This window comes from Lactuca saligna, chromosome 6, assembly GCF_052625555.1.
Source record: "Lactuca saligna cultivar CGN05327 chromosome 6, ASM5262555v1, whole genome shotgun sequence".
NCBI lineage: Eukaryota > Viridiplantae > Streptophyta > Magnoliopsida > Asterales > Asteraceae > Lactuca > Lactuca saligna.
This window is the reverse complement of record NC_136422.1, coordinates 149,573,526-149,584,814: the sequence shown is the minus strand read 5'-3', so window position 1 is coordinate 149,584,814 and position 11,289 is coordinate 149,573,526.

Below are 11,289 nucleotides of genomic sequence, written 5' to 3'. Positions count from 1 at the left end.
ATTAAAACAGTTCCGAAATTTGTTCCCAAAACAGAATATGATAAAATAAGATTTTATCAAAGCATGTCTTAAAGAAATGTATTTTCATTATATAACAAGACTCGGGATGTCATGTTCCGATACAGACCAAAAGCATAAACAGAAAAAAAAATAGACCTTACAATAGATATTTATAACTACTGGCCTAAAATCCATAATCTCTCGTCGTGTCAACCAACTTATGCTCTTGAGCCACTACCTGTAGTACAAAGAAAACTGAGTGGGTCGGGCTTGGGAGCCTGGTGAGCATATAGGGTTTTTAACCCACAATAATACGATTAATATACTCAATCATCAAACAATCAACCCAATTACCCATCCCCATATCTCTGATATTTCTTAATAATTTACCCTAAAAATCAACTATCCTTCATCCATTCATTCCTAAGGATTGACCTAAGGAATTTATCCAGAGTCCATTGCTACCGAGGTTCACACGACATGTACTACGTCTCATAGTCGTCAGTGTTTATATAATAGGCACCACGTCCATAGCTGCCAATGCTCGTTCGTAAAGCACTAATTCCATAGCTGCTAAAGTTCATTATTTGGGTACTAAACCCATAGCTACCAGGTTTCTTAAATTACAACAGGTGAACGCTTAAATCAAAATACTTCGCAAATACTCCGTTTGAAAATACTTAATGAACACCTAGTTCAAACAAGGTGTTAATAATGTATATCTCAATCCTGCAAAACAACTATTATTATTAACACATATATATCATGTTTCTAAAACAATATATCCCATCCCGTCGATCCCCACATACTGACCCTATACAATGATCTTACGAGATCTAGCCTAAGGAATCGATATGAACAACAAACTGATGAAGCTGCTTCGGAAATTCCCTAGCAGCAAACGACGATCAATAAAGACATCAAATGAGGGGAATGGAATAAGTTTCACCACGAAACATCGTTCGTAAAAGAAAGAACTGCAAGACAATTAAGTCACGGGTAGTTATCTAGATAACAATGCCTAGCCGTGGTCCGAATATCGTGAGGTATTATACCCCTAGACTCACCCTATTCAGCATTGAACTTTGCCTACCAGTGGTTTGAATATCATGAGGTATTTTACCCCCCGATGCACCCTATCCGGCAATATAACACCATACATACCTAGTAGTGGTCTATTACCGATACACTATATCACGCAGTCTACGAAGTTCCCTTAATATCTTCGTGAAAGGAAACGCTGACATATGAAGCTCGTCCGATCACTTCATAAAAGAAACATTGACTCCAAAGCTCTTTCAAAATAAAAAGTATGGGCAAATACTAGTAGAGTACTCCCGTACGCTCCCGTAACCGACACACAATAGTGTCAAAAAGACTTTGTACATGATAGTACTTCTGGCTCATTATAGTACTCTGGTATGCGTAGGATCCGTACCCGAGAACTTAATAGTACCCTGACACAAGCACCACCAAAAAGAAAGAGCTTTGAAAAAGAACTTCGTATATAAAATGTATTTCTTTCCGTAGGACGTACTCCACCGATCATCAATCTAACTACACACGTACTCTTAATACGAGGCTACCCAATGTCCAAACTTAATTGAGCTAAACATCCCTTTTTAAGTCTTAACCCATCACTAGGCAAACCTACAATACTTATAATCACTTTTCGATACTATCTTCGTTTAGGAAAAGCTAACTAGCATATACTTAACACAGAGTTTTAAGTAATAATATCATATATACACATCTTAACACAAATTGAACCATAACTGATTTGCACGTTGTATATCATCAAATATATCACGTATGTCGGGCAATAACAAATACTTCACATACATATATATATATATATATATATATATATATATATATATATATATATATATATATATATATATATATATATATATATATATATATATATATATATATATAATACATTAATCAATACTTGTATTAAAATCATGTCCATGAAAAGGACTATGCACATGATTCCTAATCGAATGAACACATAGTTGAATAATACATAATCCATACTCCCGGATCTAAAATTTACCTGCTTACCTAATCCATACTCCCATATCTAAAACTAACCTCCTGATCTGATCCATACTCCCGGATCTAAAACTATGCCCAATCCATACTCCCGAACTACGGACAATTAACTTTGTCTTAATCCATATTCTCGGAATAATAACAAGTTATCTCTTTACCTGATCCCTACTCACGGATCTAAAACTAACCTCTTCACTCTTTTATTTCATTATCCAAATCATCTTTTATCAAATATCAACAATCTCATCTACCCATGTTCTACCCAACATAATTGTAGATACAAAATACATACACAGTTTAACTCATTTAAAACCTATATAATACATCCATTCCACAATCATCTCAATTAAAAAGAAATCTATTAACACATAGCACATATTTCATAGCAAATACTTAATATTTATGTGTTAGAAGAAAGTGACTACACACTCAGTTGATAAGATGATTATTGGGCAGCACTACGGCTCTCCAAGTAGTAACTCTTCGGTGAAACTGAGATATCTTCACACACCGTACTTCTCGCGGGCAGAGTTTCGGCTAGAAAACTCTTTTCTTCTCGGGATGATATCAGGGCTTCGGGGGTACTTCAATAGGGCTAGAGAGGGTATCGGGAGTGAGAGAATAAGGGAAATCGCAACCATGGCCGATTGCCCTTCGATTTCTATTTATAGGGCCATTTTTTCTGGATTCACGTCGTGAATATCAAATATTCACGTCGTGAGTTCAGTAGTCATGAGGTGCGTCATCGCAACTTGCGTTTGTCAGGCTCCATAAGTCATTAATACTGAGCTCACATCGTGAACACTATATTCACGTCGTGAACTCTAACACAACTTTGGGGTTCGCACCTCGAACTTCAGAAATTCATAACTTTCGCATACGAGCTCCATTTTCGACGTTCTTTATATCCACGCGTAGGTGAGATTATGCTCTACAACTCTCGTTTAGATTCCGTTGGCTAATTTTGAATTTATTTTTAATATATTATTAATATATTATTTTTAGGAAGCTGGGACAGGAAAACTCGGTTAGAAATTCAAAAATCCTTCATCTGACGTCTGTTTTCGACTGTCTTTTCTCCGTTGCACTACTATCAATGAGATGTTCGATTCTCGCTTAGATTGTTTCGACTAGAACTCAACCGATCTCAAAATTGAACTTCGGGCTGCATACTGCTAAGCTGAAACTTAGAAAAATCATAACTTCCTCATACGAAGTCAGATTTGGACGTTCGTTTTATGCACGCTCTCAGTTTAAAGTATTCTATGACTTTCATTTAGATTGCTAAGGGTAAATATCACTCTATCGTAAATTCATTATTTACGTCGCGTTATGTCGTGTCGGTTCTGTCGGGAAACTTCGATAGGTCATAACTTCTTCGTTATAACTCGGATTTCGGCATTCTTTATATATCCGAAATCCTTTTCATGACCACTACAACTTCGTTAAGATTATTCATTCTACATAATCTTATATCAAAAAGTCATTTTTGATGCTTATCGTCTTTAAATTGAGTAGCCCGGATCTACGGGCGTTACAACAAGATACCTGATCATTTGTTTGAAAAAAATACTTATGTTTTGTTGTCTTGCATTGTTTTCAGTTGTTGATGGTCTTCCAAAGGGCATCAAAACATGGCTCAAATAAACATCTCCCTAATAAAATAATTCCTGGTCGTGAAGTGGGAAAGAAATAAGTACTTCAAGTTTGTATTGAAATAAAGAGAGAACCATACATCATGTTTACACACTTTTAAATTTTGATAAAGAACTCCAGCCTTCACACAAGCATTATATGAAACAGTTGGCGTGTGTAAATTGAAAGTAAAAAAGAAGCACCAAAATTTTATTCATTGCCACCCTTCATCATTACTACCTAACTACATATATCAAGAAATAACAATGGAAGATGAAGAAACGGTTAGCTAGCTTCTTAATTCGGGTTAGAACCCAAGAAATCCCATTAATCAGCCAAGAAATTCATCTTCAACTCCTAATAAACTATTAAATAAATGGTCGATGTGGATGGAATTGTCTCAATTATACTTGTGTTGCTGCCACCTGAAGGTCAAGAATCCTCTTGTACTCCACCCATACACACATACACTGAAAGTTGTTATAGAAATTGAAAATGGATAAGAATTTGTATGAAAAGTTCAAGATTCATATGTTGAAACATGAAAATTTTAATTAACAAAGATGAGTAAATTGAAAAATAACTTAGCTAGGGGAAGCAAGTCAATATGATCATTTATTATTTTATAGCGAACCATTTGCAAAACATGTATAGACTGCCAAAATACTTTAACCACTGTATAGTTGGTTTTGAGAACTGAACTAAGTCCTTGTTCGCTTTCACTTCTTGAAATTGTTGTTCTTCTCCCATATTTTCTCTTTGTTCGTAGTTATGTGGTGTTTTTAGGGAACAAATCTCACCTCCTATCTTCGATGAAACCTATAAGTGAAATCGATGGACCTAAAAGTAATCCCACGCCGTCGCAAAAAGACATACCCTGCAAACTAACACAATCAATTTCCAATTTGAGACATGTGAAATCGTAATTATTTCATAAAAGTAGGAAAAACCTAAAAGTTCAACAATAAGAAAGTCGATTCTAGTGGCTTAGAGATGAATGGCTTGTGCAGTGATGCATGGAGTTTCCTTCTGATCGAAATCAACAGAACTTGTATCTTATTTGGCTTGGAATTTCAGAAAGAGAGAGAGAGGAGATGATGGAAAGCGCACCTGGAGAAAAGTTTTGATAACTGTTGGTGTAAATATGGTAAAAGCAGGTACTTGTTGACGATGGTGTTGGGCGATGATTATGGGCGGATGATGGAAGACGAAGAGAGGCAACATCAATTTCCAATCGATTTAAAAGCGTTAGGAAAGGAATCGATGGAAGATCGACATCAGCGTGTAATCGAACTGGGTCTCGTCGGAAATCAGAATTGGGCGGTGAGAAAAACGGAGAATCAGAGAAGACCATTGGAGTCAAACAAAAACTAATATGATGTTAGCTCCTATGCCGATGGATGGGGGTAATTTGATCGGCTGATGATTAACTTCAGCCACCACAGCAGCCAACGTCGTCGTACCATCACCAAAAAAAGCACCGGTATGTGTTGTTGCTTAGCATAAATCGATAGATGAAGGAAGTCGATTCCATAGGAGTAGAAAATGGTGGTTTGAGAGGAAGCGGAGGGAAACAGGTGAAACAGGGAGGTCAAGTAGTAGGCGGTAACTGTGAAAATAAGTAGAAAGGATGACCATCAACATATATGAGGCGGTGAGAGGCGGTGAAGCGGTTAACCAATGAACAGTGGATCGGTAACCTGATGTGATTCTTCTTGGAAATAGATACCAGAAACGGTGGTGGCCTAACATGGAATAGAATAACACAAATCCAAAGCTGATTGGGGAAAAAACAGTGAAGATAACGCGTGTCCATAAAGAATTGAAAAAATGGCATAAAATGCCCAACACAAAAATCGGTAGCAACAAAACCATAAGAGAACACATACCCATAAACAAAGGACTATTTCTGCCAAAAAACATAGAAGTTCACTATTCCTAAGGATGATCCTTCTTTAATATCTATATAAGAATGCTAGAGATAAAGATTCAATAGTTTGCCATTTTTAGTCCCTGACAACCAAATGTAACACCAAAAGTGTTTGCCACATTTGTTTGTAGAGTTGGCGTTTTTGGTCCCCAACCTTCAATATTCTAGTATACGGACTTACTTTCCTCAAAACATTATACACACAAAATAGAAAAAACAAACGAAAAAAAAAATTCAAACAAACACTGATATATGTAAACATAAAAGTAAGTAAAAAAGAAACGGACCGCCGCGAAGCACAGATCACTTTCTAGTTCTTCATAAATTTTTCTGTACTTTTATGTCCTCTTTCAGAATTAAAAGGATGTTTTTGTAATTAAATTAAAATGCCTAGTGACTATTAAAAATATGAAAGAGCTTCCTATATTTAAAATATAACAAAAATTTTAAAATAAAATGCAACACATGGCGTAACCTGACCATCCAATTTCCTTGCACTTTCTATAGTTATCCTTATAATATACTAGGCGAATCCCCGCGAACGAGCGGGAATAGAATTATATAGTTAAAATAATAACTTTTACCAAATTATTATTTAATATTTCTATTTTGAAACAAAATGTTAGTAGTAAAGCATACATATAGTTAATATATTATTTTTATTAAACATTATAGTTTAATTTTTAAGTCATTGTGATATATACAATTATTTGATAGTTTTATAAACCGTTTAAAATTGTGTGAATTATATATCAATAGAATGATAATATAACGGGTAACAAAACGTATGAACAAAAATATGAACTGCAATTTTTAGTAACATAAAAATAGAAAAACATCTATTATAACATTTGTATTAAAAAAGATATATACAACGAATAATAAAAAATATGAAAAATAAACGCTACAACTTTGTAACATAAAAACACTAAAACATCTATTATAACATTTATATTAACTCTTCATATTTAAATCACAAATCTCTTCAAACACATTAATGTTTTTAATGAGCAAAACTTTACAACCTTATAAAAGAAAGGAAAAAAGTTATTAGTGATTACTAATTAATAAGCATAAGTTAAAAACTCTTGAGTTATAACTAATAAATATACATAAATTATAAAACTCTTGAGTTGTAGTGTGAGTTTCAAAGTAATGCGGTACTTGGAAATATGTAATTATTATTATTATTATTATTATTATTATTATTATTATTATTATTATATTCGTCTAAATAATTGGTTTTGATGCATCATTTTAATCTCTTCAATTATTAAACATAAAGATATTTAATTATAAATTTATAACATACATAGGTGCATATACATGTTAAACAAATCACATATATATATATATATATATATATATATATATATATATATATATATATATATATATATATATATTCGTAAATTTCATATGTAATTCTTGTCGTAGTAATATGGATAAATTACTTTCATATGAAGAACATATCATGATAAGTCTATCATAATTACATATCAAATGTTAAAAATTTTGTTATTTTTTAAATACTGTCTTGTAAATATATTGTGTAGGATAACCTAACAAAATAATAATATAAAATAAACATAATTAAAATAGAAAAACTACAATCAAATAAATAAGAGCATTGGGTGGTTGAATCTATAAGTAAATATGCTACATAAACATACATTTAAATCAAAAGATAAAACTAACATTCGTCAACTTGGCTCAAAAAAAAATCTATATCCGTTTTCTGAATCTTCTTTCTTCATTTAACACCATTCAACCATAGAAACTTGATGACAATTCTCCACGAACCTGCAATCAAAATATTTTTCTTGAAAAAGAAAAATCAGAAAGATATTCCAAGCAAAACATTGATGTTTGGAGAGTCACATTCAAGATTGAGTAATACACACAAATCACATATAAAGATTAAATGAGAAACTAAAAATAAAGAAATAATAGGAAAGCTTCATTTGTTTTGGTTCAAAGAAAAAACCATATTACAATTACCATCGATGCGACATAACCCATTTCTTCAAATCATCATGTTTGGATCATGACTGCTTCAACTATATAAAAACTTTTGAATCACAATATCTTCAACCAAATGACGACTTTTTGTAAGAAAAATGTACTAATATAACTACATATATAATAAGAGAATACAACATGAAAAATTTTCTTTTCATTTTCTTATGACTTCCTTCTTACATGTAAGATTTTATATAAGACAAAAGATTGACCTTTTTATAGTAAATTTTTCACTAAATGCTCATTAAACATAATATAAGTTATAAAACTTTTGAGTGTTAAATCATAATTAAGAAAACTTTTGAGTTTCATTAGTTAAAAAAGGGGTTTCAAATGAATGTGGTTTGAGGAAGTTAAAAAAAAGGGGTTTCAAATGCATGAAATTCAAGAAAAAATGCTAGCTTTATAAGTACATAAGATATATTGCTTTTTGGAGTATGTTTTTTTCATTTAAAAGTCAAAAGACCGACGACGCCTTTCGCCATGGATAATCCCGTAGCTGAAGAAGTTGTGATCGTTGAGGTAGAACCCTCCTTAGAAACCAAACACTCCACTTTGAATTTCGCCGTCATGATTTTATTAAAAATCGCTAATCAATTGGAACCTCTCGGTGTCCTCTGGATCAACTATCACCCACATATATTTGGGGAAGAAGCTGTAATCATGCTCCCATCACCACTTAGTTTCATTATAGTTGGTTTATATACTTTTGCAAAAATCAAGTCGCAAGGATATGAATTCCCTTTTCGCACGCACCCTGGTTCCGTCAACGTGGCGATTACCAGCATGCTCTTTTATGGTTTGGCTTCTGCAGCTGAACATTTCATTTCTACAATACGTCTTCCACCCCCTTCGGTTTATGCCATTATTGCTCGCTTGGGAAGAATAGGTTTTTTTTTATTTTGGTGGCATCTCTGTCATCTTTGTTATGTCTTTGATATTTCCATATCTCTTACGTGATTTAAGTTGCCATAGATTGATGCCTATTGATGCCTCTGAGTTTGTTTGTTGTTCCAATTAAAATAGATATAGATTCCTCTTCACCCATGTTGGCTAGTTGTCATGTGACAATAGGATTTTGTAACATCCACCTTGCTTGTGATTGTAAACTGTAAGCCATCAGTTACTTGTGTCACTGTTTAGTTGTTTGAAGTTAATTAATAAAATATCCTGTAATTATTGCTCCGATGTTACACATTTATGTTTTTAGAGGGAGAAACAACTAAATAATGTTGGTCCCTTGGGATTCGTAGGCGTATTTGTGTCACAGTTAGGTGATTGCTGTTTTCATAGCTTATGTGAAATAATATACTAAGATATAATCCAGTTTCTGACATGGCTGACAAAACTAATATATGACACTCACAAATACCCAAAAGAATGTGTAGTGTAGGTCTTTATTAGATTAATCATGCTGGAAAACTTGTTTCCATCGTAATTATTAAATCACACTTGCAAGCAGCTTATTGGGAAAAGATTAAGGATGAAAATTAAGTTGTCTATGCCGATGTATGTGTCCATGTTAAGAGAAAAAGACTTTTGAATGCTATTTTTAGAGTGATATAACTTATAAGATACTATGAGAGAGATTTTGTTCATAAAGAAAACACAAGTATCTAGATCAAAAAATATGTATGCCATTGACATATCATCAAGGTTTATGATGCTATGCCTTGTGATTTTTAGTTATTTATCATACAAAACGACCATGTTTCATTATTTAAACTTTATAGTCTCTTGTTTGGGTTCATCAATTTTGATCAGAGTCGAAATTGTCATGGAACCTAAATCATTTGATTTGAATACACATGACATGCAATTTTTTTTATGTAGTAGTTGTCTCTTTTGTTTATGCTCCTTTTTCACAAATGTTACTAATCATAATCCTTAGATTCCTTCTTTTTCTCTTTTTGTCCATTTCACACCTATCTATTTTCTTCTTTTGTAGCTTAAAAGCAATGTGCATCACAAATTTTGGAAATTGAGATGAAAAACACCTCTACCTAGGTCATCATGACCACATGATTTGTCCCCATTCATCTGTAGAGTATGTGATAACAATCTACCAAGTCTTGTATATCAATATTGGGTCAAAAGGTTTCAGGTATATGCTAGTGGGATCTTTGATAGTCATGTGTTCTGTTTTTACTGTTTGATCCTTCATTCTGGATATATAATTATATATGGTCTATATTTCATCCTCTTAATTTATTATAACTCCACATCTCCATGTAATTAGTAATCTCAACTCAATAGAATGGTAGCTAGATGTTGATTATATTGAAACCTTGTTCCTTTTTAAGATTCCTGCATCTTATAATTGTTGCAAGTAATTAAATAGAGTTTGTCCCCATTCATATGCATATTAGATCATATGTATATGCATGTTTCCCTGCATGTAGTTCTCTTTTTCTTCTATGTTCCTTTGTATCAAGCATGGCCTAAATAATGAATTATGTTATATGTTTTTATTCTTTATGGAATTTGTATTCTTATGTAGCTGAGGGTCGACCATTTCTGCTATAAATTCCAGTCTCACCTGCACTCATGCCATTATTGCTTGCTATGGAAAAAGATGGTTTACATGTAAATGTTTTCCTGGATCTTTCCCAGTCCCAATTATGTTCTATGTATGATGTTTTATTCTTTCATTCTTGCTATATTTTGTAGGGGGAATGTTGAAGAATGATTCAAAGACATAATTGGAAATTTGGGTCTGTTATGATGTGGAACTTATTAGTTTTGAATAAGGGCTATATTATAATGTTGTGGACTTGATTCTCTTTTGAAAGTGTTTTATGTTTCAGTTTTCTTGTAAGCATGTATAAAGGTTGTATATGTTTGGAATAGTTAGATGCGCTAAGAAATAAAAACCATTCTCATTTCTTTTTTCCTTCAACTCCTTCTTTGACATATTACTCCCAACACTTGACTCAAAAATAGGTGTTTAGATGAAATCAAAAACACATAAATGAATGTGTGATGTAATGTACGATTTTACAAGATAAAGATGGTCTGATAAATGGTTTCCATTGCAGTTGTTAAAAACTCAAACGCATGAGTTGTAAGTAAGCTACTGGGTATTCATGCTTCATTGATGTACTGCATATAAGATACAATGAGTGAAGTTTGGTTCATAAAGAAAACAAAAGTATGTAGATGACATGTTAATGTGATTAAAGATATGTATGACAACAGTAAGTTGTATCGAGGTTTTTTATTGTGATAATGTTTCTGGTACGTAGGAAATGTTTGTATACTTCTTATAAAATACTTGTTGGGTTTTGAGCATTCTAACACTCCTAAGGTGTACATGCAACCCTAAATACCTTGGATCTATGTTTTCTCTATTATACATGCAAATATGGAGTTTCCAAGGTATTACCCTATACTAGCATACAAATATCATATACTACACAAGAATCTAGTTAGGATAACATACCTTATGGAGGAGCTTGAAGTCTTCATGGATCTAGCCTTAAGAGCTTAGCCCCAATAGTTTGGAAGCCTCAAGTGGAATCACAACACATCATAGACAAAGAATGAACTTGAGCGAGAATCTCCATGCACCAAAAACCTCATGAACTCTAAGACTAGAGTCAGTCACAAATTTTAGGCTCGAAGCATCTATTTATATGTGT